Source organism: Triticum urartu, chromosome 3A (assembly GCF_056163025.1).
Source record: "Triticum urartu cultivar PI428250 chromosome 3A, HENAU_Tu73, whole genome shotgun sequence".
NCBI classification, from domain to species: domain Eukaryota; kingdom Viridiplantae; phylum Streptophyta; class Magnoliopsida; order Poales; family Poaceae; genus Triticum; species Triticum urartu.
Window position 1 is genome coordinate 720,907,330 of NC_141875.1, and position 24,835 is coordinate 720,932,164.

The 24,835-nt window shown below is 41.8% G+C and overlaps 1 long non-coding RNA gene across 1 annotated transcript; it reads right to left on the reverse strand.

Annotated features, from left to right (window-relative positions):
- Positions 1 to 22,727: 22,727 nt before the first annotated feature.
- Positions 22,728 to 24,473, reverse strand: LOC147982150 (uncharacterized). The gene is made up of 3 exons (XR_015599996.1): positions 24,426 to 24,473; positions 23,649 to 24,330; positions 22,728 to 23,291 (listed from the first exon to the last, which is right to left on the reverse strand). It is a non-coding gene; the product is annotated as an uncharacterized LOC147982150 (long non-coding RNA).
- Positions 24,474 to 24,835: the final 362 nt, after the last annotated feature.

Consider the following 24,835-nt stretch of genomic DNA (forward strand, 5'->3'; position numbering starts at 1 on the left):
ATGCAGCATTTAAAGCGACGTCATCAGTTTCCAACATGTTCTGACATCATTTGTTGTTTTTCGCTCATTTACCTAATTGTTTAGAGAGTTAAATGACCGTGAAATTGAAAATCACTACAAAATGAATCCTGAAAATGTTGAAACTTGGCATGGTATCATCATATCACCCGCATAGCATGCGCGAAAGAGTAGAGAGGGTCACGGCAAAAACTGGACGCACTTCGTGTACAAACTGGACAAACTCTTTCCGAGTATCAGGGTTTCGGACAAGAACTCATCTGTTACATGGCCACTTCAATGTTTTTTAAACTTATTTGAACTCCGGACTTCTTTTGTGTTTAGTATGCAGCATTTAAAGCGACGTCATCAATTTCCAACATGTTCTGACATCATTTGTTGTTTTTCAGTCATTTACCTAATTGTTTAGAGAGCTAAATGACCGTGAAATTGAAAATCACTACAAAATGAATCCTGAAAATGTTGGAACTTGGCATGGTATCATCATATCACCCGCATAGCATGCGCGAAAGAGTAGAGAGGGTCACGGCAAAAACTGGACGCACTTCATGTACAAACTGGACAAACTCTTTCCGAGTATCAGGGTTTCGGACGAGAACTCATCTGTTACATGGCCACTTCAATGTTTTTTAAACTTATTTGAACTCCGGACTTCTTTTGTGTTCAGTATGCAGCATTTAAAGCGACGTCATCAATTTCCAACATGTTCTGACATCATTTGTTGTTTTTCGGTCATTTACCTAATTGTTTAGAGAGCTAAATGACCGTGAAATTGAATATCACAACAAAATGAATCCTAAAAATGTTGAAACTTCGCATGGTATCATCATATCACCCTCATAGCATGCACGAAAGAGTAGAGAGGGTCACGGCAAAAACTGGACGCACTTCGTGTACAAACTGGACAAACTCTTTCCGAGTATCAGGGTTTCGGACGAGAACTCATCTGTTACATGGCCACTTCAATGTTTTTTAAACTTATTTGAACTCCGGACTTCTTTTGTGTTCAGTATGCAGCATTTAAAGCGACGTCATCAATTTCCAGCATGTTCTGACATCATTTGTTGTTTTTCGGTCATTTACCTAATTGTTTAGAGAGCTAAATGACCGTGAAATTGAAAATCACTACAAAATGAATCCTGAAAATGTTGAAACTTGGCATGGTATCATCATATCACCCGCATAGCATGCGCGAAAGAGTAGAGAGGGTCACGGCAAAAACTGGACGCACTTCGTGTACAAACTGGACAAAGTCTTTCCGAGTATCAGGGTTTCGGACGAGAACTCATCTGTTACATGGCCACTTCAATGTTTTTTAAATTTATTTGAACTCCAGACTTCTTTTGTGTTCAGTATGCAGCATTTAAAGCGATGTCATCAGTTTCCAACATGTTCTGACATCATTTGTTGTTTTTCGGTCATTTACCAAATTGTTTAGAGAGCTAAATGACCGTGAAATTGAAAATCACTACAAAATGAATCCTGAAAATGTTGAAACTTGGCATGGTATCATCATATCACCCGCATAGCATGCGCGAAAGAGTAGAGAGGGTCACGGCAAAAACTGGACGCACTTCGTGTACAAACTGGACAAACTCTTTCCGAGTATCAGGGTTTCGGACAAGAACTCATCTGTTACATGGCCACTTCAATGTTTTTTAAACTTATTTGAACTCCGGACTTCTTTTGTGTTTAGTATGCAGCATTTAAAGTGACGTCATCAATTTCCAACATGTTCTGACATCATTTGTTGTTTTTCAGTCATTTACCTAATTGTTTAGAGAGCTAAATGACCGTGAAATTGAAAATCACTACAAAATGAATCCTGAAAATGTTGGAACTTGGCATGGTATCATCATATCACCCGCATAGCATGCGCGAAAGAGTAGAGAGGGTCACGGCAAAAACTGGACGCACTTCATGTACAAACTGGACAAACTCTTTCCGAGTATCAGGGTTTCGGACGAGAACTCATCTGTTACATGGCCACTTCAATGTTTTTTAAACTTATTTGAACTCCGGACTTCTTTTGTGTTCAGTATACAGCATTTAAAGCGACGTCATCAATTTCCAACATGTTCTGACATCATTTGTTGTTTTTCGCTCATTTACCTAATTGTTTAGAGTGTTAAATGACCGTGAAATTGAAAATCACTACAAAATGAATCCTGAAAATGTTGAAACTTGGCATGGTATCATCATATCACCCGCATAGCATGCGCGAAAGAGTAGAGAGGGTCACGGCAAAAACTGGACGCACTTCGTGTACAAACTGGACAAACTCTTTCCGAGTATCAGGGTTTCGGACGAGAACTCATCTGTTACATGGCCACTTCAATGTTTTTTAAACTTATTTGAACTCCGGACTTCTTTTGTGTACAGTATGCAGCATTTAAAGCGATGTCATCAATTTCCAACATGTTCTGACATCATTTGTTGTTTTTCGGTCATTTACCTAATTGTTTAGAGAGCTAAATGACCGTGAAATTGAAAACACTACAAAATGAATCCTAAAAATGTTGAAACTTGGCATCATATCATCATATCACCCGCATAGCATGCGCGAAAGAGTAGAGAGGGTCACGGCAAAAACTGGACGCACTTCGTGTACAAACTGGACAAACTCTTTCTGAGTATCAGGGTTTTGGACGAGAACTCATCTGTTACATGGCCACTTCAATGTTTTTTAAACTTATTTGAACTCCGGACTTCTTTTGTGTTCAGTATGCAGCATTTAAAGCGACGTCATCAGTTTCCAACATGTTCTGACATCATTTGTTGTTTTTCAGTCATTTACCTAATTGTTTAGAGAGCTAAATGACCGTGAAATTGAAAATCACTACAAAATGAATCCTGAAAATGTTGGAACTTGGCATGGTATCATCATATCACCCGCATAGCATGCGCGAAAGAGTAGAGAGGGTCACGGCAAAAACTGGACGCACTTCATGTACAAACTGGACAAACTCTTTCCGAGTATCAGGGTTTCGGACGAGAACTCATCTGTTACATGGCCACTTCAATGTTTTTTAAACTTATTTGAACTCCGGACTTCTTTTGTGTTAAGTATGAAGCATTTAAAGCGACGTCATCAGTTTCCAACATGTTCTGACATCATTTGTTGTTTTTCGGTCATTTACCTAATTGTTTAGAGAGCTAAATGACCGTGAAATTGAAAATCACTACAAAATGAATCCTGAAAATGTTGGAACTTGGCATGATATCATCATATCACCCGCATAGCATGCGCGAAAGAGTAGAGAGGGTCACGGCAAAAACTGGACGCACTTCATGTACAAACTGGACAAAGTCTTTCCGAGTATCAGGGTTTCGGACGAGAACTCATCTGTTACATGGCCACTTCAATGTTTTTTAAACTTATTTGAACTCCGAACTTCTTTTGTGTTCAGTATGCAGCATTTAAAGCGACGTCATCAGTTTCCAACATGTTCTGATATCATTTGTTGTTTTTCGCTCATTTACCTAATTGTTTAGAGAGTTAAATGACCGTGAAATTGAAAATCACTACAAAATGAATCCTGAAAATGTTGAAACTTGGCATGGTATCATCATATCACCCGCATAGCATGCGCGAAAGAGTAGAGAGAGTCACGGCAAAAACTGGACGCACTTCGTGTACAAACTGGACAAACTCTTTCCGAGTATCAGGGTTTCGGACAAGAACTCATCTGTTACATGGCCACTTCAATGTTTTTTAAACTTATTTGAACTCCGGACTTCTTTTGTGTTTAGTATGCAGCATTTAAAGCGACGTCATCAATTTCCAACATGTTCTGACATCATTTGTTGTTTTTCAGTCATTTACCTAATTGTTTAGAGAGCTAAATGACCGTGAAATTGAAAATCACTACAAAATGAATCCTGAAAATGTTGGAACTTGGCATGGTATCATCATATCACCCGCATAGCATGCGCGAAAGAGTAGAGAGGGTCACGGCAAAAACTGGACGCACTTCATGTACAAACTGGACAAACTCTTTCCGAGTATCAGGGTTTCGGACGAGAACTCATCTGTTACATGGCCACTTCAATGTTTTTTAAACTTATTTGAACTCCGGACTTCTTTTGTGTTAAGTATGAAGCATTTAAAGCGACGTCATCAATTTCCAACATGTTCTGACATCATTTGTTGTTTTTCGGTCATTTACTTAATTGTTTAGAGAGCTAAATGACCGTGAAATTGAAAATCACTACAAAATGAATCCTGAAAATGTTGAAACTTGGCATGGTATCATCATATCACCCGCATAGCATGTGCGAAAGAGTAGAGAGGGTCACGGCAAAAACTGGACGCACTTCATGTACAAAATGGACAAACTCTTTCCGAGTACCAGGGTTTTGGACGAGAACTCATCTGTTACATGGCCACTTCAATGTTTTTTAAACTTATTTGGACTCCGGACTTCTTTTGTGTTTAGTATGCAGCATTCAAAGCGAGGTCATCAGTTTCCAACATTTTCTGAAATCATTTGTTGTTTTTCGGTCATTTACCTAATTGTTTAGAGAGCTAAATGACCGTGAAATTAAAAATCACTACAAAATGAATCCTGAAAATGTTGAAACTTGGCATGGTATCATCATATCACCCGCATAGCATGCGCGAAAGAGTAGAGAGGGTCACGGCAAAAACTGGACGCACTTCGTGTACAAACTGGACAAACTCTTTCCGAGTATCAGGGTTTCGGACGAGAACTCATCTGTTACATGGCCACTTCAATGTTTTTTAAACTTATTTGAACTCCGGACTTCTTTTGTGTTCAGTATGCAGCATTTAAAGCGACGTCATCAATTTCCAACATGTTCTGACATCATTTGTTGTTTTTCGGTCATTTACCTAATTGTTTAGAGAGCTAAATGACCGTGAAATTGAATATCACAACAAAATGAATCCTAAAAATGTTGAAACTTCGCATGGTATCATCATATCACCCTCATAGCATGCACGAAAGAGTAGAGAGGGTCACGGCAAAAACTGGACGCACTTCGTGTACAAACTGGACAAACTCTTTCCGAGTATCAGGGTTTCGGACGAGAACTCATCTGTTACATGGCCACTTCAATGTTTTTTAAACTTATTTGAACTCCGGACTTCTTTTGTGTTCAGTATGCAGCATTTAAAGCGACGTCATCAATTTCCAGCATGTTCTGACATCATTTGTTGTTTTTCGGTCATTTACCTAATTGTTTAGAGAGCTAAATGACCGTGAAATTGAAAATCACTACAAAATGAATCCTGAAAATGTTGAAACTTGGCATGGTATCATCATATCACCCGCATAGCATGCGCGAAAGAGTAGAGAGGGTCACGGCAAAAACTGGACGCACTTCATGTACAAACTGGACAAACTCTTTCCGAGTATCAGGGTTTCGGACGAGAACTCATCTGTTACATGGCCACTTCAATGTTTTTTAAACTTATTTGAACTCCGGACTTCTTTTGTGTTAAGTATGAAGCATTTAAAGCGACGTCATCAATTTCCAACATGTTCTGACATCATTTGTTGTTTTTCGCTCATTTACCTAATTGTTTAGAGTGTTAAATGACCGTGAAATTGAAAATCACTACAAAATGAATCCTGAAAATGTTGAAACTTGGCATGGTATCATCATATCACCCGCATAGCATGCGCGAAAGAGTAGAGAGGGTCACGGCAAAAACTGGACGCACTTCGTGTACAAACTGGACAAACTCTTTCCGAGTATCAGGGTTTCGGACGAGAACTCATCTGTTACATGGCCACTTCAATGTTTTTTAAACTTATTTGAACTCCGGACTTCTTTTGTGTTCAGTATGCAGCATTTAAAGCGACGTCATCAATTTCCAGCATGTTCTGACATCATTTGTTGTTTTTCGGTCATTTACCTAATTGTTTAGAGAGCTAAATGACCGTGAAATTGAAAATCACTACAAAATGAATCCTGAAAATGTTGAAACTTGGCATGGTATCATCATATCACCCGCATAGCATGCGCGAAAGAGTAGAGAGGGTCACGGCAAAAACTGGACGCACTTCGTGTACAAACTGGACAAACTCTTTCCGAGTATCAGGGTTTCAGACGAGAACTCATCTATTACATGGCCACTTCAATGTTTTTTAAACTTATTTGAACTCCGGACTTCTTTTGTGTTCAGTATGCAGCATTTAAAGCGACGTCATCAATTTTCAACATGTTCTGACATCATTTGTTGTTTTTCGCTCATTTACCTAATTGTTTAGAGAGTTAAATGACCGTGAAATTGAAAATCACTACAAAATGAATCCTGAAAATGTTGAAACTTGGCATGGTATCATCATATCACCCGCATAGCATGCGCGAAAGAGTAGAGAGGGTCACGGCAAAAACTGGACGCACTTCGTGTACAAACTGGACAAACTCTTTCCGAGTATCAGGGTTTCGGACGAGAACTCATCTGTTACATGGCCACTTCAATGTTTTTTAAACTTATTTGAACTCCGGACTTATTTTGTGTTCAGTATGCAGCATTTAAAGCGACGTCATCAATTTCCAACATGTTCTGACATCATTTGTTGTTTTTCGGTCATTTACCTAATTGTTTAGAGAGCTAAATGTCCGTGAAATTGAAAATCACAACAAAATGAATCCTGAAAATGTTGAGACTTGGCATGGTATCATCAAATCACCCGCATAGCATGCACGAAAGAGTAGAGAGGGTCACGGCAAAAACTGGACGCACTTCGTGTACAAACTGGACAAACTCTTTCCGAGTATCAGGGTTTCGGACGAGAACTCATCTGTTACATGGCCACTTCAATGTTTTTTAAACTTATTTGAACTCCGGACTTCTTTTGTGTTCAGTATACAGCATTTAAAGCGACGTCATCAATTTCCAACATGTTCTGACATCATTTGTTGTTTTTCGGTCATTTACCTAATTGTTTAGCGAGCTAAATGACCGTGAAATTGAAAATCACTACAAAATGAATCCTGAAAATGTTGAAACTTGGCATGGTATCATCATATCACCCGCATAGCATGCGCGAAAGAGTAGAGAGGGTCACGGCAAAAACTGGACGCACTTCATGTACAAACTGGACAAACTCTTTCCGAGTATCAGGGTTTCGGACGAGAACTCATCTGTTACATGGCCACTTCAATGTTTTTTAAACTTATTTGAACTCCGGACTTCTTTTGTGTTAAGTATGAAGCATTTAAAGCGACGTCATCAATTTCCAACATGTTCTGACATCATTTGTTGTTTTTCGCTCATTTACCTAATTGTTTAGAGTGTTAAATGACCGTGAAATTGAAAATCACTACAAAATGAATCCTGAAAATGTTGAAACTTGGCATGGTATCATCATATCACCCGCATAGCATGCGCGAAAGAGTAGAGAGGGTCACGGCAAAAACTGGACGCACTTCGTGTACAAACTGGACAAACTCTTTCCGAGTATCAGGGTTTCGGACGAGAACTCATCTGTTACATGGCCACTTCAATGTTTTTTAAACTTATTTGAACTCCGGACTTCTTTTGTGTTAAGTATGAAGCATTTAAAGCGACGTCATCAATTTCCAACATGTTCTGACATCATTTGTTGTTTTTCGCTCATTTACCTAATTGTTTAGAGTGTTAAATGACCGTGAAATTGAAAATCACTACAAAATGAATCCTGAAAATGTTGGAACTTGGCATGGTATCATCATATCACCCACATAGCATGCGCGAAAGAGTAGAGAGGGTCACGGCAAAAACTGGACGCACTTCGTGTACAAACTGGACAAACTCTTTCCGAGTATCAGGGTTTCAGACGAGAACTCATCTATTACATGGCCACTTCAATGTTTTTTAAACTTATTTGAACTCCGGACTTCTTTTGTGTTCAGTATGCAGCATTTAAAGCGACGTCATCAATTTTCAACATGTTCTGACATCATTTGTTGTTTTTCGCTCATTTACCTAATTGTTTAGAGAGTTAAATGACCGTGAAATTGAAAATCACTACAAAATGAATCCTGAAAATGTTGAAACTTGGCATGGTATCATCATATCACCCGCATAGCATGCGCGAAAGAGTAGAGAGGGTCACGGCAAAAACTGGACGCACTTCGTGTACAAACTGGACAAACTCTTTCCGAGTATCAGGGTTTCGGACGAGAACTCATCTGTTACATGGCCACTTCAATGTTTTTTAAACTTATTTGAACTCCGGACTTATTTTGTGTTCAGTATGCAGCATTTAAAGCGACGTCATCAATTTCCAACATGTTCTGACATCATTTGTTGTTTTTCGGTCATTTACCTAATTGTTTAGAGAGCTAAATGTCCGTGAAATTGAAAATCACAACAAAATGAATCCTGAAAATGTTGAGACTTGGCATGGTATCATCAAATCACCCGCATAGCATGCACGAAAGAGTAGAGAGGGTCACGGCAAAAACTGGACGCACTTCGTGTACAAACTGGACAAACTCTTTCCGAGTATCAGGGTTTCGGACGAGAACTCATCTGTTACATGGCCACTTCAATGTTTTTTAAACTTATTTGAACTCCGGACTTCTTTTGTGTTCAGTATACAGCATTTAAAGCGACGTCATCAATTTCCAACATGTTCTGACATCATTTGTTGTTTTTCGGTCATTTACCTAATTGTTTAGCGAGCTAAATGACCGTGAAATTGAAAATCACTACAAAATGAATCCTGAAAATGTTGAAACTTGGCATGGTATCATCATATCACCCGCATAGCATGCGCGAAAGAGTAGAGAGGGTCACGGCAAAAACTGGACGCACTTCGTGTACAAACTGGACAAACTCTTTCCGAGTATCAGGGTTTCGGACGAGAACTCATCTGTTACATGGCCACTTCAATGTTTTTTAAACTTATTTGAACTCCGGACTTATTTTGTGTTCAGTATGCAGCATTTAAAGCGACGTCATCAATTTCCAACATGTTCTGACATCATTTGTTGTTTTTCGGTCATTTACCTAATTGTTTAGAGAGCTAAATGACCGTGAAATTGAAAATCACAACAAAATGAATCCTGAAAATGTTGAAACTTGGCATGGTATCATCATATCACCCGCATAGCATGCACGAAAGAGTAGAGAGGGTAACGGTGACAATGCTGAGGATACGGCAGTTAATGCCGGATTCAGAGGCTCTAAATCCGGTCAGCAGAAAAAGCCATTCAAAAGGAATCCTAGGGGCCCGTCCAGTTTGGACCGAATACTCGACCGCTTATGCCAGATACATGGCACCCCCGAAAAGCCGGCCAATCACACCAACAGGGATTGTTGGGTGTTCAAGCAGGCAGGCAAGTTAAATGCCGAAAATGAAGACAAGGGGCCGCATAGCGATGACGACGAGGAGCCCCCGCCGCCGAACAATAGTGGACAGAAGGGCTTTCCCCCACAAGTGCGGACGGTGAACATGATATACGCAACCCACATCCCCAAGAGGGAGCGGAAACGCGCGTTAAGGGACGTATACGCGATAGAGCCAGTCGCCCCAAAGTTCAACCCATGGTCCTCCTGCCCAATCACCTTTGATCGAAGGGACCACCCCACTAGCACTCGTCACGGCGGCTTCGCCGCATTGGTTGTAGACCAAATTATTGACGGATTTCATCTCACTAGAGTCCTTGTGGATGGCGGCAGCAGCCTGAACCTACTTTACCAGGATACAGTGCAGAAAATGGGCATAGATCCCTTGAGGATTAAGCCCACCAAAACGACCTTTAAAGGCGTAATACCAGGTGTAGAGGCTAACTGTACAGGCTCAGTCACACTTGAAGTGGTCTTCGGATCTCCGGATAATTTCCAAAGCGAGGAGTTAACCTTCCACATAGTCCCGTTTCGCAGTGGTTATCACGCACTGCTCGGGCGAACTGCATTCGCTAAGTTCAATGCGGTACCGCATTACGCATACCTTAAGCTCAAGATGCCAGGACCTCGAGGAGTAATTACGGTCAATGGAAACACCGAACGCTCCCTCCGAATGGAGGAGCACACAGCGGCCCTTGCAGCGGAAGTACAAAGCAGCCTCTCCAGGCATTTCTCCAGTCCGGCCACTAAACGACCAGACACCGTCAAGCGCGCCCGGAGTAACCTACAACAAGACCGCCTGGCACGATCCGAGCAGGCGTAGCAATGCGGCCCCAACCCCGACCCTTGCAAAAAGGCGACGTCAGTACTTCGCGTACATACCTACGCTCTAGAGATACCATGGGCACAGGGGGAGGGGCACCATCGCGGCACGCCCAAAACACGGCTTAAACCGTATCAGGGGCTGCCAATTATTTTAAATTTTTTTACTTTCAGGACTCCATTCTTCGGACGGCCTGTTCGGCAGTTCAATTGCTGTCCAGTGATCTACTCTTGGATCACTATTGTACCCCCTTGCCAAACTCATGGCAAGGTACACAATAGGTCTGGTATACAGCATGGCATACTTTATAGAACCTATGGCTGAGGCATAGGGAATGACTTTCATTCTCTTTCTATCTTCTGCCGTGGTCAGGATTTGAGTCTTACTTAACTTCATACCTTACAACTCAGGCAAGAACTCCTTCCTCGACTGATCCATTTTGAACTCCTTCAAAATCTTATCAAGGAATGTACTCATCGAAAGTCTTATCAAGCGTCTTGATCTATCTCTATAGATCTTGATGCCCAATATATAAGCAGCTTCACCGAGCTCTTTCTTTGAAAAACTCCTTTCAAACACTCCTTTATGCTTGTCAGAAAATTCTATATCATTTCCGATCAACAATGTGTCATTCACATATACTTATCAGAAAGGTTGTAGTGCTCCCACTCACTTGTAAATACTGTCTTCACCATAAGTCTATATAAAACTATATGCTTTGATCAACTCATCAAAGCGTATATTCTAACCCCGAGATGTTTGCACCAGTCCATAGATGGATCGCTGGAGCTTGAACATTTTGTTAGAACCTTCGGGATTGACAAAACCTTCTGGTTGCATCATATACAACTCTTCTTTAATAAATCCATTAAGGAATGAAGTTTTGATATCCATTTGCTAGATTTCATAAAATGCGGCAATTGCTAACATGATTCGGACAGACTTAAGCAACGATACGAGTGAGAAAATGTCATCGTAGTCAACACCATGAACTTGTCGAAAACATTTCGTGACAATTCGAGCTTTGTAGATAGTAACACTACCATCAATGTCCGTCTTCCTCTTGAAGATCCATTTATTCTTAATGGCTTGTCGGTCATTGGGCAAGTCCAGCAAAGTCCACACTTTGTTCTCATACATGGATCCTATCTCAGATTTCATGGCCTCAAGCCATCTGTCGGAATCTGGGCTCATCGTAGCTTCTTCATAGTTCGTAGGTTCGCCATGGTCTAATAACATGACTTCCAGGATAGGATTACTGTACCACTCTGGTGCCGAACGTGCTCTGTTCAACCTACGAGATCCAGTAGTAACTTGATCCGAAGTTTCATGATCATCATCATTAGCTTCCTTTCTAGTTGGTGTAGGCATCATGCGAACGGATTTCACTGATGTGCTACTTTCCAATTCGAGAGAAAGTACAATTACCTCATCAAGTTCTACTTTCATCGCACTCACTTTTTTCGAGAGAAACTCCTTCGCTAGAAAGGTTCCATTCTCGGCAACAAAGATCTTGCCTTTGGATCTGTGGTAGAAGGTGTACCCAATTGTTTCCTTAGGATATCATATGAAGACACACTTCTCTGATTTGGGTTCGAGCTTATCGGGCTGAAGCCTTTTGACATAAGTGTCGCAACCACAAACTTTAAGAAACGACAGCTTGGGTTTCTTGCCAAACCATAGTTCATATGGTGTCGTCTCAACGGATTTAGACAGTTCCCTATTTAACATGAATGCAGCTGTCTCTAATGCATAACCCCAAAACGATAGGGGTAAATCGGTAAGAGAAATCATAGATCACACCATATCTAATAAAGTACGGTTACAACGTTCGGACACACCATTATGCTGTGGTGTTTCAGGTGGCGTGAGTTGGAAAACTATTCCACATTGTTTTAAATGAAGGCCAAACTCGTAATTCAAATATTCGCCTCCGCGATCAGATCATAGAAACTTTATTTTCTTATTATGATGATTCTCCACTTCACTCTGAAATTCTTTGAACTTTTCAATTGTTTCAGACTTGTGTTTCATTAAGTAGATATACCCATATTTGCTCAAATCATCTGTGAAGGTCAAAAAATAACGATACCCGTCGCGTGCCTCAGCACTCATTGGACCGCATACATCGATTTGTATTATTTCCAATGAGTCATTGGCTCGCTCCATTATTCCGGAGAACAGAGTTTTAGTCATCTTGCCCATCAGACATGGTTCGCAAGTATCAAATGATTCACAATCAAGTGATTCCAAAAGTCCATCTGCATGGAGTTCCTTCATGCGCTTCATACCAATATGACCAAAACGGCAGTGCCACAGGTATGTTGCACTATCATTATCAACTTTGCATCTTTTGGCATCAATATAATGAATATGTATATTACTACGATCGAGATTCAATAAACCATTTACATTGGGTGTATGACCATAGAAGGTTTTATTCATGTAAACAGAAAAACAATTATTCTCCAACTTAAATGAATAACGTATTGCAATATACATGATCCAATCATATTCATGCTCAATGCAAACACCAAAATAACATTTTTTAGGTTCAACAGTAATCCCGAAGGTAGAGGGAGTATGCGATGGTGATCTTATCAACCTTGGAATCACTTCCAACACACATCGTCACCTCGCCCTTAACTAGTCTATGTTCAGTTTGCAACTCCAGTTTCGAGTTACTAATCTTAGCAACTAAACCGTATCAAATACCCATGGGCTACTATGAACACTAGTAAAGCACAGATCAATAACTTGTATATTAAAAATACCTTTGTTCACTTTGCCATCATTCTTATCCGCCAAGTATTTGGGGTAGTTCCGCTTCCAGTGACTATTTATTTTGCAATAGAAGCACTCAGTTTCAGGCTTGGGTCTAGCTTTGGGCTTCTTCACGGGAGTGGCAACTTGCTTGCCATTCTTCTTGAAGTTCCCTTTCTTTTCCTTTTCCCCTTTTTCTTGAAACTAGTGGTCTTGTTAAACATCAACATTTGATGCTCTTTCTTGATTTCTACCTTCACCGATTTCAGCATCGCGAAGAGTTCGGGAATCAGTTTCATCATCCCTTGCATATTATAGTTCATCATGAAATTTTAGTAGCTTGGTGATAGTGACTAAAGAACTCTGTCAATCACTATATTATCTGGAAGATTAACTCCCACTTTATTCAAGGGATTGTACTACCCAGACATTCTGAGCATATGCTCACTTGCTGAGCTATTCTCCTCCATCTTGCAGGGAAAGTATTTGTCAGAGGTCTCATACCTCTCGACATGGGCATGAGTCTGAAATACCAATTTCAACTCTTGGAACATCTCATATGCTCCGTGGTGTTCAAAACCTTTTTGAAGTCCCGGTTCTAAGCTGTAAAGCATGGCGCACTAAACTATCAAGTAGTCATCATACCGAGCTTGTCAAACATTCATAACGTCTGCATCTGCTCTTGCAATAGATCTGTCACCTAGCGGTGCATCAAGGACATAATTCTTCTGTGCAGCAATGAGGATAACCCTCAGATCACGGACCCAGTCCGTATCGTCGCTACTCTCATCTTTCAACTTAGTTTTCTCTCGGAATATATGAAAAATATAGGAGCTAAATCACGAGCTATTAATCTACAACATAGATATGCAAATACTATCAGGACTAAGTTCATGATAAATTAAGTACAATTAATCAAATTACTTGAGAACTCCCACTTAGATAGACATCCCTCAAGTCATCTAAATGATACGTGATCCAAATCAACTAAACCATGTCCAGTCATAATGTGAGATGGAGTAGTCATCAACGGTGAACATCTCTATATTGATCATATCTACTATATGATTCACGTTCGACCTTTCGGTCTCCAGTGTTCCGAGCCCATGCCTGTATTGTTGGGGAACATAGTAATTTCAAAAAAAATTCCTACGCACACACATGATCATGGTGATGCATAGCAACGAGAGGGGAGAGTGTGTCCACACACCCTTGTAGACCAAAAGCGGAAGCGTTAGCACAACGCGGTTGATGTAGTCGTACGTCTTCACGATCTGATCGATCCGAGTATCGAACGTACGGCACCTCCGAGTTCAGCACACGTTCAACTCGATGACGTCCCTCGAACTCCGATCTAGCCGAGCTTTGAGGGAGAGTTCCGTCAGCACGACGGCGTGGTGACGGTGATGATGATGCTACCGACGCAGGGCTTCGCCTAAGCGCCGCTACAATATTATCGAGGTGGAATATGGTGAAGGGGGGCACCGCACACAGCTAAGAGATCAAGAGATCAATTTTTGTGTCTCCAAGGGGTGCCCCCTCCCCATATATAAAGGAGTGGAGGAGGGGGAGGGGACCGACCTCCCTGGGCGCGCCCCATGAGGAGTCCTACTCCCACCCGGAGTAGGACCCCCCCTTCCAAGAGGGAGTAGGAGAGGAGAGGGAAGGAGAGAGAGGGGGAAAGGAAAGGGGGGCGCTGCCCCCCTCCTTGTCCAATTCGGACCGGGGGGGGGGGGGGAGGGGGCGCGAGGCTGCCCTTGGCCGCCCCTCCTCTTCTCCACTAGGGCCCAATAGGCCCATTAGTCTCCCCGGGGGGTTCCAGTAACCCCCCGGTACTCCGGTATGTGTCCGAAACTCCCCGAAACCATTCCGGTGTCCGAACATAGTCGTCCATATATCGATCTTTATGTCTCGACCATTTCGAGACTCCTCGTCATGTCCGTGATCATATCCGGGACTCCGAACTACCTTCGGTACATCAAAACACAAAACTCATAATACCGATCGTCATCTAACTTTAAGCGTGCGGACCCTACGGGTTTGAGAACTATGTAGACATGACTGAGACACGTCTCCGGTCAATAACCAATAGCGGAACCTGGATGCTCATATTGGCTCCTACATATTCTACGAAGATCTTTATTGGTCAAACCGCATAACAACATACGTTATTCCATTTGTCATCGGTATGTTACTTGCCCGAGATTCGATCGTCAGTATCTCAATACCTAGTTCAATCTCGTTACCAGCAAGTCTCTTTACTTGTTCCGTAATACATCATCTCGCAACTAACTCATTAGTCACAATGCTTGCAAGGCTTATAGTGATGTGCATTACCGAGAGGGCCCAGAGATACCTCTCCGACAATCGGAGTGACAAATCCTAATCTCGAAATACGCCAACCCAACAAGTACCTTCGGAGACACCTGTAGAGCACCTTTATAATCACCCAGTTACATGGCGTTTGCATTTCATACAATTGCTTCTACAACTATTGCTAACGCATAGTGATAAAGTAAAGCAATTACATGGCGTTTGGATTTCATACAATAAAGAGATAACCATAAGGCTCTTGCCGGTTGCCAATAACTTACAAAACATGATCATCTCGTACAATCACATATATCACATCATGTCTTGATCATATCACATCACAACATACCCTGCAAAAATAAGTTAGACGTCCTCTACTTTGTTGTTGCAATTTTACGTGGCTGCTACGGGCTTCTAGCAAGAACCGTTCTTACCTACGGCAAAAACCACAATGGTGATTCATCAAGTTTGCTGTTTTAACCTTCTTCAAGGACCGGTAGTAGTTAAATTCGATTCAACTAAAGTAGGAGAAACAGAAACCCGCCAGCCACCTTTATGCAAAACTAGTTGCATGTCAATCGGTGGAATCGGTCTCATGTGCGTGGACATGTAAGGTTAGTCCGGGCCGCTTCATCCCACAGTACCTCTGAATCAAAATAAGACGTAGGTGGTAAGAAGTATGACTAACACCACCCACAATTCTTTGTGTTCTACTCGTGCATATCATCTACGCATAGACCTGGCTCATAATGTCACTATTGGGAATCGTAGTATGCAATTTCAAAAAATTCCTACGCTCACGCAAGATCTATCTAGGAGATGCATAGCAACGAGGGGGGAAGAGTGTGTCCATGTACCCTCATAGACCGAAAGCAGAAGTGTTTGAAAACACGGTTGATGTAGTCGAACTTCTTCTAGCTCCGACCGATCAAGTAACAAACGTACAACACCTTCGAGTTCTGCACACGTTCAGCGCGATGCGTTCCTCGCCTTCTTGATCCAGCAAGGTGTCGAGGAAGTAGATGAGTTCCGTCAGCATGACGGCGTGGTGACGGGGATGGTGATGTGATCCGCGTAGGTCTTCTCCTAAGCACTACGAAGATATGACCGGAGGCATAAACTGTGGAGGGGGGCACCGCACACAGCTAGGAATAGATGTTGTGTGTCCTAGGCGCCCCCTCCCACGTATATATAGATGGGGGGGGAGGGGAGCAGCCATGGGGCGCCCCAAGTAGGAGGAATCCTACTTGGCATCCTCTCCAAATTCGGCCTCCCCCCTTTCCTTATTTCCGGAGGGGGGATAAGGTAATAGGAGGGAGAGAAGGAAAGGGGGGCCAAACCCCCTCTTTCCCTTCCCCACTCGGCCTCCTTCCTTGGGGGGGGGCACCCCTTGTGGGCTGGTGTGCTCCCCTCCTATGGCCCATATCTTTCCTCCGGGGGTTCCAGTAACCCCCCCCCCCCCGGTACTTCGATAAATACCCGATACTATCCGGAACACTTCTGGTGTCTGAATACTATCATCCTATATATCAATCTTTGCCTCTCGACCATTTCTAGACTCCTCGTCATGTCCGTGATCTCATCCGGGACTCCGAACAGCATTCGGTCACCAAATCACATAACTCACATAATACTAAATCGTCATCGAGCATTAAGCGTGCGGACTCTACGGGTTTGAGAACTATGTAGACATGACCGAGACACCTCTCCGATCAATAACTAATAGCGAAACCTGGATGCTCATATTGGCTCCTACATATTCTACAAACATCTTTATCGGTCGAACCCTAATGACAACATACGTTATTCTCTTTGTCATCGGTATGTTACCTGCCCGAGATTCGATCATCGTTATCCACATAGCTAGGTCAATCTCGTTACCGGCAAGTCTCTTTACTCATTCCGTAATACATCATCTTATAACTAGCTCATTAGCCACTTCGCTTGCAAGGCTTCTTATGATGTGCATTACCGAGAGGGCCCAGAGATACCTCTCCGATACTCGGAGTGACAAATCCTAATCTCGATCTATGCCAACCCAACAAACACCTTCGGAGATACCTATAGAGCATCTTTATAATCACCCAGTTATGTTGTGATCTTTGATAGCACACAAGACATTCCTCCGGTATTCGGAAGTTGCATAATCTCATAGTCGAAGGAATATGTATTTGACATGAAGAAAGCAATAGCAGTAAAACTGAACGGTCAATATGCTAAGCTAATGGACGGGTCTTGTCCATCACATCATTCTCCTAATGATGTGATCTCGTTCATCAAATCACAACACATGTCTATGGTTAGGAAACTTAACCATCTTTGATCGACGAGCTAGTCTAGTAAAGGCTTACTAGGGACACGGTGTTTTTGTCTATTTATCCACACATGTATCAAGTTTCGGGTTAATACATTCTAGCATGAGTAATAAACATTTATCATGATATAAGAAAATATAAAATAACAATTTTATTATTGCCTCTAGGGCATATTTTCTTCACTTACATATAGGTAAAGTGCATAAAAATTATATTTGCATCTAATACCGACCATGTCATCCCCCTCGTATTCTTTTCATAAACACACTAACTCCACGCACACATGAAAACATCCATCCACGCCCATCGACAAAACAAAACGCACATGCATAGACACACACTCACACGCATAGACACACATGGACAATAGACTTGCGCACACAAATGTTACACATCTTCTTGCTCAATTGATCAAGCCTTGTACATGGATGCACCAACCCAAAAGTATCAACCAATGTTTTCGCCGGACAATAAATGTTTAGTGAAAAAAAATAACTGAGCCTAACTTTATTTTCAGGCGACTATGCAATAGCTAAAGCGTCAATAAATTCTACCTGTTATAACTACCCAAATCTACATGAAGGTCTTAATTGTTCGAGCTAAGTGTCAGTGGAAGAAACTTACATAGAATATATATGAAATTATCAGCTGTGTTGTGCAAAATGCAAGGGACCATAATACGATAATCATTTAGAATCAAAGAGCTTTATTGAAAAAATTAGCATAATTTTTGACAGGTAGGGGATGTCCAGCTAGGTGTGGGGATTTTTTCGTGCTTTCCGCTCTATGTTTGACATCCGCAACATCTTAAGCAGGATTGAGGTTTGTTGCACGTGAATTAGGTAGTTATGGTAGAGTTCACCATCAGCTTTTTCTGGATAGGCTGCCCCGCGCGTGTGTGTGGTGCTGCACATGTGTTTACACTATTGTTGTCGCAATGTGTAAAGCTCTTTCCTCTCTATGTTTGACGATCCGCAGCATCTCAAGCAGGTTTGAGGTTTGTTGCGCGTTAATTAGGTAGCTATATGGTAGAAATCACCATACGCTAACTTTTGGATGAGGCTGCCCCGCGCGTGTGTGTGCCGCTGCACATGTGTTGACAGAAATTACAACATTGTCGTGTCAATATATAAAGGTCCCCCCCCCCCCCAACACACACACACACACATCAAAAATGAATTAAAAAATAAAGTATGGTATTTTTTCCATGAGCCACAACTTCTCATATTTCCAAGCCCAAAGGTAATACTTATATAATTTACAACCCATGCAAGATTCTGAATATCTTGAGTTTAAAAAAAATTGGTGTGATTTTTTCCTTCAATAGTAAACCGGCATGGGTTAAGTAGACGACTAAATCGACCATGTCGACTATTCACAGGGGCTTGTCATGTTTGTATTGGCATCCTTGACATTCTTGAGGTGCACCGGGCTCTCTCCATCCTAGAGGCACACCGCATGGCCCTCATCATTGTCGCGGTTCACACAACTATTATGATGTAGATGTAAATATAACTATTATGATGTAGATGTAAATATAACTAACTTTTGCATCTCTGAGGCCCCAAAACCCATCTCCAACAGATGATGTAGATGGAAAAAATACATCTCTGTCTCCCGGAGATGCAAAATACAACACCTTGAGATGCAAATTAGCATCTCCACCTGCAGGAGATGTAAAACGGCAGGTCATGCGCCAACTGCAAACTGTCGTTTAACATTTGCATCTCCGAGGCCCCAAAACCCACCTCCAACTTGTAGGTCGCGTGGATCTAGGATCACCATGCCACTCACCCCCTAAACTCCACATGTATGCCGTGGCGAAGGTCGGCTCACATGCACTGCATCGACCGACACGCGAGGGCTGCTCTGCTCCTCCAGTTGATCAAGCCCACGCATCGACTTGCCTTGATCCCATCCGGCACCTCCGGTTGATCCAGTCGAGGCATTGAGCGACGTAGACCGGCCATCGGGACTGGATTGATTGGATGTTGTTACTCCACTACGCCAGGAATCGGGACTGGATGGATGGACACGGTCGCTCCTCTCTGTATGCCTCGCATCTAGTAGATCCCCTTTAGCGAAGCCCAGCTCCGCTGGAATGGGCAGGCAGCTGGCCGACGGCCTAGTGCACCAGAGGCCTTCGTTTCGGCCTCTCGAGCAATAGCTCACAGGACAGCTGGGCCATGTTTCACACAGGATCTAACAGCCAGGAATGTCTAGATTGTGTAAACGAACGACCGAAAATGCAAATTATTGAGAGATCTCGGTTTACACTCAGTTTTACTATCTTTAATAGAAGATTTCGTAATTGTGTTAAGATTGTATTAGGTCCAATTTAATATCTCAAAATGTAGCCTCAGACTAACAAGATTTTAAAAATTCTTAGGGGGTTAGATATAAAGGAATGATGGGGTACAAACGTGCGTGCGACGGTGCTTGCGCCGATCGATCGGCCAAGTGGCCTGCGCACGGTCATGTGCAAGATGCATTCAGCTATGCAGCTGACAACATGGGCATGCATGTGGATGATCGAAGTGTGGACCTGCGCCCCGTGGTAACATGGTTTCTTTTTTTTTTTAAACTCATGGTTTCTTTTTTAAACATAGTACATACGCAAGCGCTCATACATAGGCGCATACAATCATCTCTATGAACGAACACATGCACATCCTATCGTAATGAGCACCTTTGAGAGACTGAGCCGACATATCATCTTGAGATATACGAAGTCACCATAGGCCCCTCTTCGTGGACGGGAAAGTCTTCTTCCACTGAAAACACAACGCCGAAAATATATTGAAAATAAATTCAGAATTAATGCGAGAACTGTGCATTTTATCTTGAGAAAGAGTGATCGATTCAGTAGTAATCTAATCGAAACTCTAGATATAAATGGCGTCTTGTATCTTAATCAATTGTCCTTTTTTCGAACTGTTGTATGTATCTTATTATTATTCTCAAGAAAGAGGGATTAGTTGGTAACAACCCAATCGGATCGGTATCAGATTTAAAACGGAAACACATCCCTAATACTAAGCACATGTACCATGAAAAAAGATATATGGATGCGACTAGGGAGCACACGTGTGCTCCTTAGCGTTCCGGAGCACACACCCAAAAAAGGTAAATTTTGTTCTAATGCTATGATGCAAAATTCACTCCAAAATAGGAACGATCTTCTCCCATGTGTAATTATTACGTGTGTTCAAAATTTTCAAAAAGTCATAACTTTTGAACGAAGCATCAAAATTAAGATTCGTTTTCATCGCTAGATTCTTGGCGACGAGCTCTTCAAAACTAGATCCCATATCGATATGTTTCGACAAACTTTTATTCCTCGGGCAATTTTGGTGCCACGAAGAGGCAACTTTTGTACTACAACAAGCAACTTTTGGTTTGGTTGTTTATCAGATCATTCTGATGTTCTTTTGAGTTGGCTATACGATGACTACCAAATTGCCTATCATCATCTGTAAGTTGCCTACCACAACTATCTATCAACTTTGGTGTTATATGAAGCACCTTGTTGGCCGGTTGCCTGTCATGACTACCTATCCACTCAATGCTCTTATAAAGTTGGCTATCATGACCGTCAAGTTTCCTAGTGTCACCTAGGGAGTTGCTTTTGACGAACTTTTTTTTCTCAAGCAACTTTGCTGCCACAAAGAGGCAATTTTTGATCTACAGTAGGCAACTTTCGGTTAGGCTGTGTATCATGATCACCAATCATCCTAATGTTTTTTTGAGTTGTCTACGATGACTATTAAATTGCCTAACATCACCTATAAGTTGCCTAGCATCAACTATGAAGTTGCTTTCGGCAAACTTTTTTTCTGAAGCAACTTTGGTGCCGCGTATAAGGCAACTTTCGTACTACAGTAGGCAATTTTCTGTTAGGTTGTGTATTATGGTTATCTATCATCCCAATATTCTTTTGAAGTTTGCTATGACGACTACCAAATTGCCTAGCATCACCTATAAGTTGCCTAGCGTCAACTATGAATTTGTTTTCGATGAACTTTTTCTCTCAAGCAACTTTGGTGCCAGAGAGAGACAACTTTTATACTACAGTAGGCAACTTTCGGTTAGGTTGTGTATCATGGTCATCTATCATCCTAATGTTCTTTTGAGTTGCCTACAATAACTACCAAATTGCCTAGCATCACTTGAAAGTTGCCTACCTGTGACTACCTATCAACTTTGGTACTACATACATGATGCACCTTGTTGCCAGGTTGCCTATCATGACTACCTATCAACTCAATGCTCTTATAAAGTTGGTTATCATCTCATGACCGTCAATTTACTTAGCATCACCTATGAAATTGCCTTTGATGAAAAAAATCTCAAGCAACTTTCGTGCCATGGAGGCAACTTTTGTATCAGTAAGCAACTTTCGGTTAGGTCGTCTATCATGGTGACCTATCATCCCAATGTTTTTTTGAGTTGACTATGATGACTATCAAGTTACCTACCATCACCTATAAGTTGCCTACCAAGCTTCATACCATCACTTTTGACGAATTAACTAGTACACATTATACAATGAAGTTGCTTTTGTGTGCCACTAAAGTTATCTTTCCATAAACAGAAAAGTTGCTTTGAAAGTGGTGCAAAATTTACCACCCCACATAATTTGGCCTCTTTCCCTGGATAGTAAAAGTGGTGTGAAGTTGTCAACTGCCCAAGCAACTGACGACTTGTCCATGTCTCTGGCAAGTGGCCCTTGACCATATTTTCATTTTTTGTGTGCTTCTCTCGTGCGTGCCCCTGCCCCCGACGTCACCACTATCCCCAACCACGAAATCCCATCGTCATCGAAATCATCGATTCGCCTCCTCCAATCCATAGACAACTCGACATGACCCCCCCCCCCACACTCTTGTTGGGTCTCGGGAGTGGATTTCTAGGGAACTTGCGCAAGCATCTCTAGCAACTACCTATCATGTGTTGCGCTAGTTTTTGTGCGAAAAAACACAACTCTCTCAGGGATGGATCTCTGGGAAACTTGCGCCAGCATCTCTAGCAACTACTTATCATACGTTGGGCAAGTTTTTGGTGAAACCACGTCACTCATGGGAGCGGATCTCTAGGCAAGTCATGTCACTATCTCCCGCAACTAACTATCGCGTGTTGGACATGTTTTGGGCACTTCCCTCCACAGACTCTTATTTAACCTCCCTATGGAACCTCATTGTGGAACGGAGGAAGTACATCGGATGCTATTAGATTTTATACTGCCCAATCAATTAAAGTGTTGTGCTCATCCTATGGATAGGTAGATGGGTGCATAAGTACGAACCAGATTCACACAAGTGATCTCTCCCTTCCCGCGTCCAGTTACAAAATAGACAAGGGACCGAGCTACGTCCATGAATTACCCCCTGATGTTCAACAATGACTCTAGAGATCCCCCTTTTTTATAGGAAACTTTTACTGAGTGATTTAGGCAAGTATTATTTATATTGAGGCAACTTACTCCATTGGCAATTGCAACTTGTGTGCAAATCACAACAATTTGCTGCTTAAATAATGCTACTGATATAAAGTGTACAAATTTATTTACAGATTGCCTAACTTCACTGCACAGGTAAAGAATTCATAATTCAATGGGCCATCACGTAGATTTTCGGGCAACTACAGTTTACCTAGTAAATGATGGGCAAGTTTTGGTCAATAATAACACAGTATGCAACAAATGATATCCTGGTATCCTTGAGTCATCACTTGTTCCTTGCGAGTTGACCTATCGGAGGAAACAGCACGTATGAGTATGGATTATATTTCACATAAGTTGAGAGGCCTTACAGAAGTAGCTTCGAGCACAACCGTATTCTCTTAACCTCAAAGTTTTACAGCAAAAGACTATCTATTTCTGAACCGATTGAGAAACTGTTGATTCCAAGTCAACAATCTTGAAGAAATTGTTAAAATTTCTTGGAACTAAGAAAATGAAAAATCTGTTTGGATAAGATAAATTTCGTATGCAACACATACAGTGAAGATACTACATCAGAAGCTACATGTTGAACCATGATGCTACTGATTAACTAGGATCTTGTTGCATAATTAATCACATAGCTATTAAGCAGTTAAAACACACCTGAAAGGGAAAATTTGGTGTTCCAAAAGCAGAACGCAGCTCCGCCAGTGGTGAGCACCTTGTGGACTTCGAGCTATGGAGAATTGCACATTCATGCAAAGGATTGAGTCAGAAGCAGTAGTAATGGGCGAAATCCAAAATGGCATGTACATGATCTAGCTTACCTGAGAAAACGACTTTGCGCAGTGTTGGCTTTTAAAATAAATAACATGAAGAGTAAATGTTGTGTTGTTATGAATGCATCTTCCCTCCATGCATATTAGATTGCATTTGTCTAGAACAAAAAATATAGGCAAGTGACATTTGTGTGTTTTGGGGCAAATTAAGTATAATCATCAGGCAAAAAGTTTGTGTTTTTTCGCAGGCTACTTTGATTTGTAATAAGAAAACACAACAAGTTGTTGGTGCCATTTTTTGGGGCAAATTCAGTGCAATCAGCAAGAAAGCAAAAAAAATCTCCTGCTTTTTGGGACAAGAACTGTTAAGCAAAGTTTAGCAAGTCTTTAGGCAAATTGTTTTTGTGATGTAGGCAAACCACATAAAGCTTTTTGCAAGCACCAGGCTAATCCCTGGGTGATCACAATGAAGTTTTTTTCGTCCGAATTGTACCTGAGAAGTAAGTGATAAAGCTTTTTTGCCTAGGCATGATTTTGTTTTCTCAGTGTGTAGATTGCATGAAGTCCTGGTTGGGGGAAATAGGAAAAAAATTCAGAAGTACGTCCTGTTGCGTGTTGTAGGCAAAATACATACTACTTCCAGGCAAGTTTTGTAGATTACCTGGGAACACATGATGAATCCTATCCCAGTAGTTAGCTATGATTGAGTTGTTGGAATATTAGGCAAGTTCATGATTAATTCCAGTAAATAATTCATGACTAGAAGAGATACTAGCATGCAAAAATCTAGCAAACTAGAAGAACAGCAAGACATGCATAACAGCAGCAAACACGTAACAGTAGTTGTAGAAACAGACATGAACAGAGGATGTTGGACGTATTGGTCGTTGGCTATTATGGGTGCGACAGTGTTGATGACGATGTTGGCGACGATCTGCTGCTGACGGCGATGAATACGACGATGAGTAGCACCGCCCGACTTGGACGGAAGACGACCCGTGATGACGAATTTGAGCAGTCGCGCACAGCGCTTCCCAAAAACCTAATTCGACCTCTCCCGGTGCAGGATCG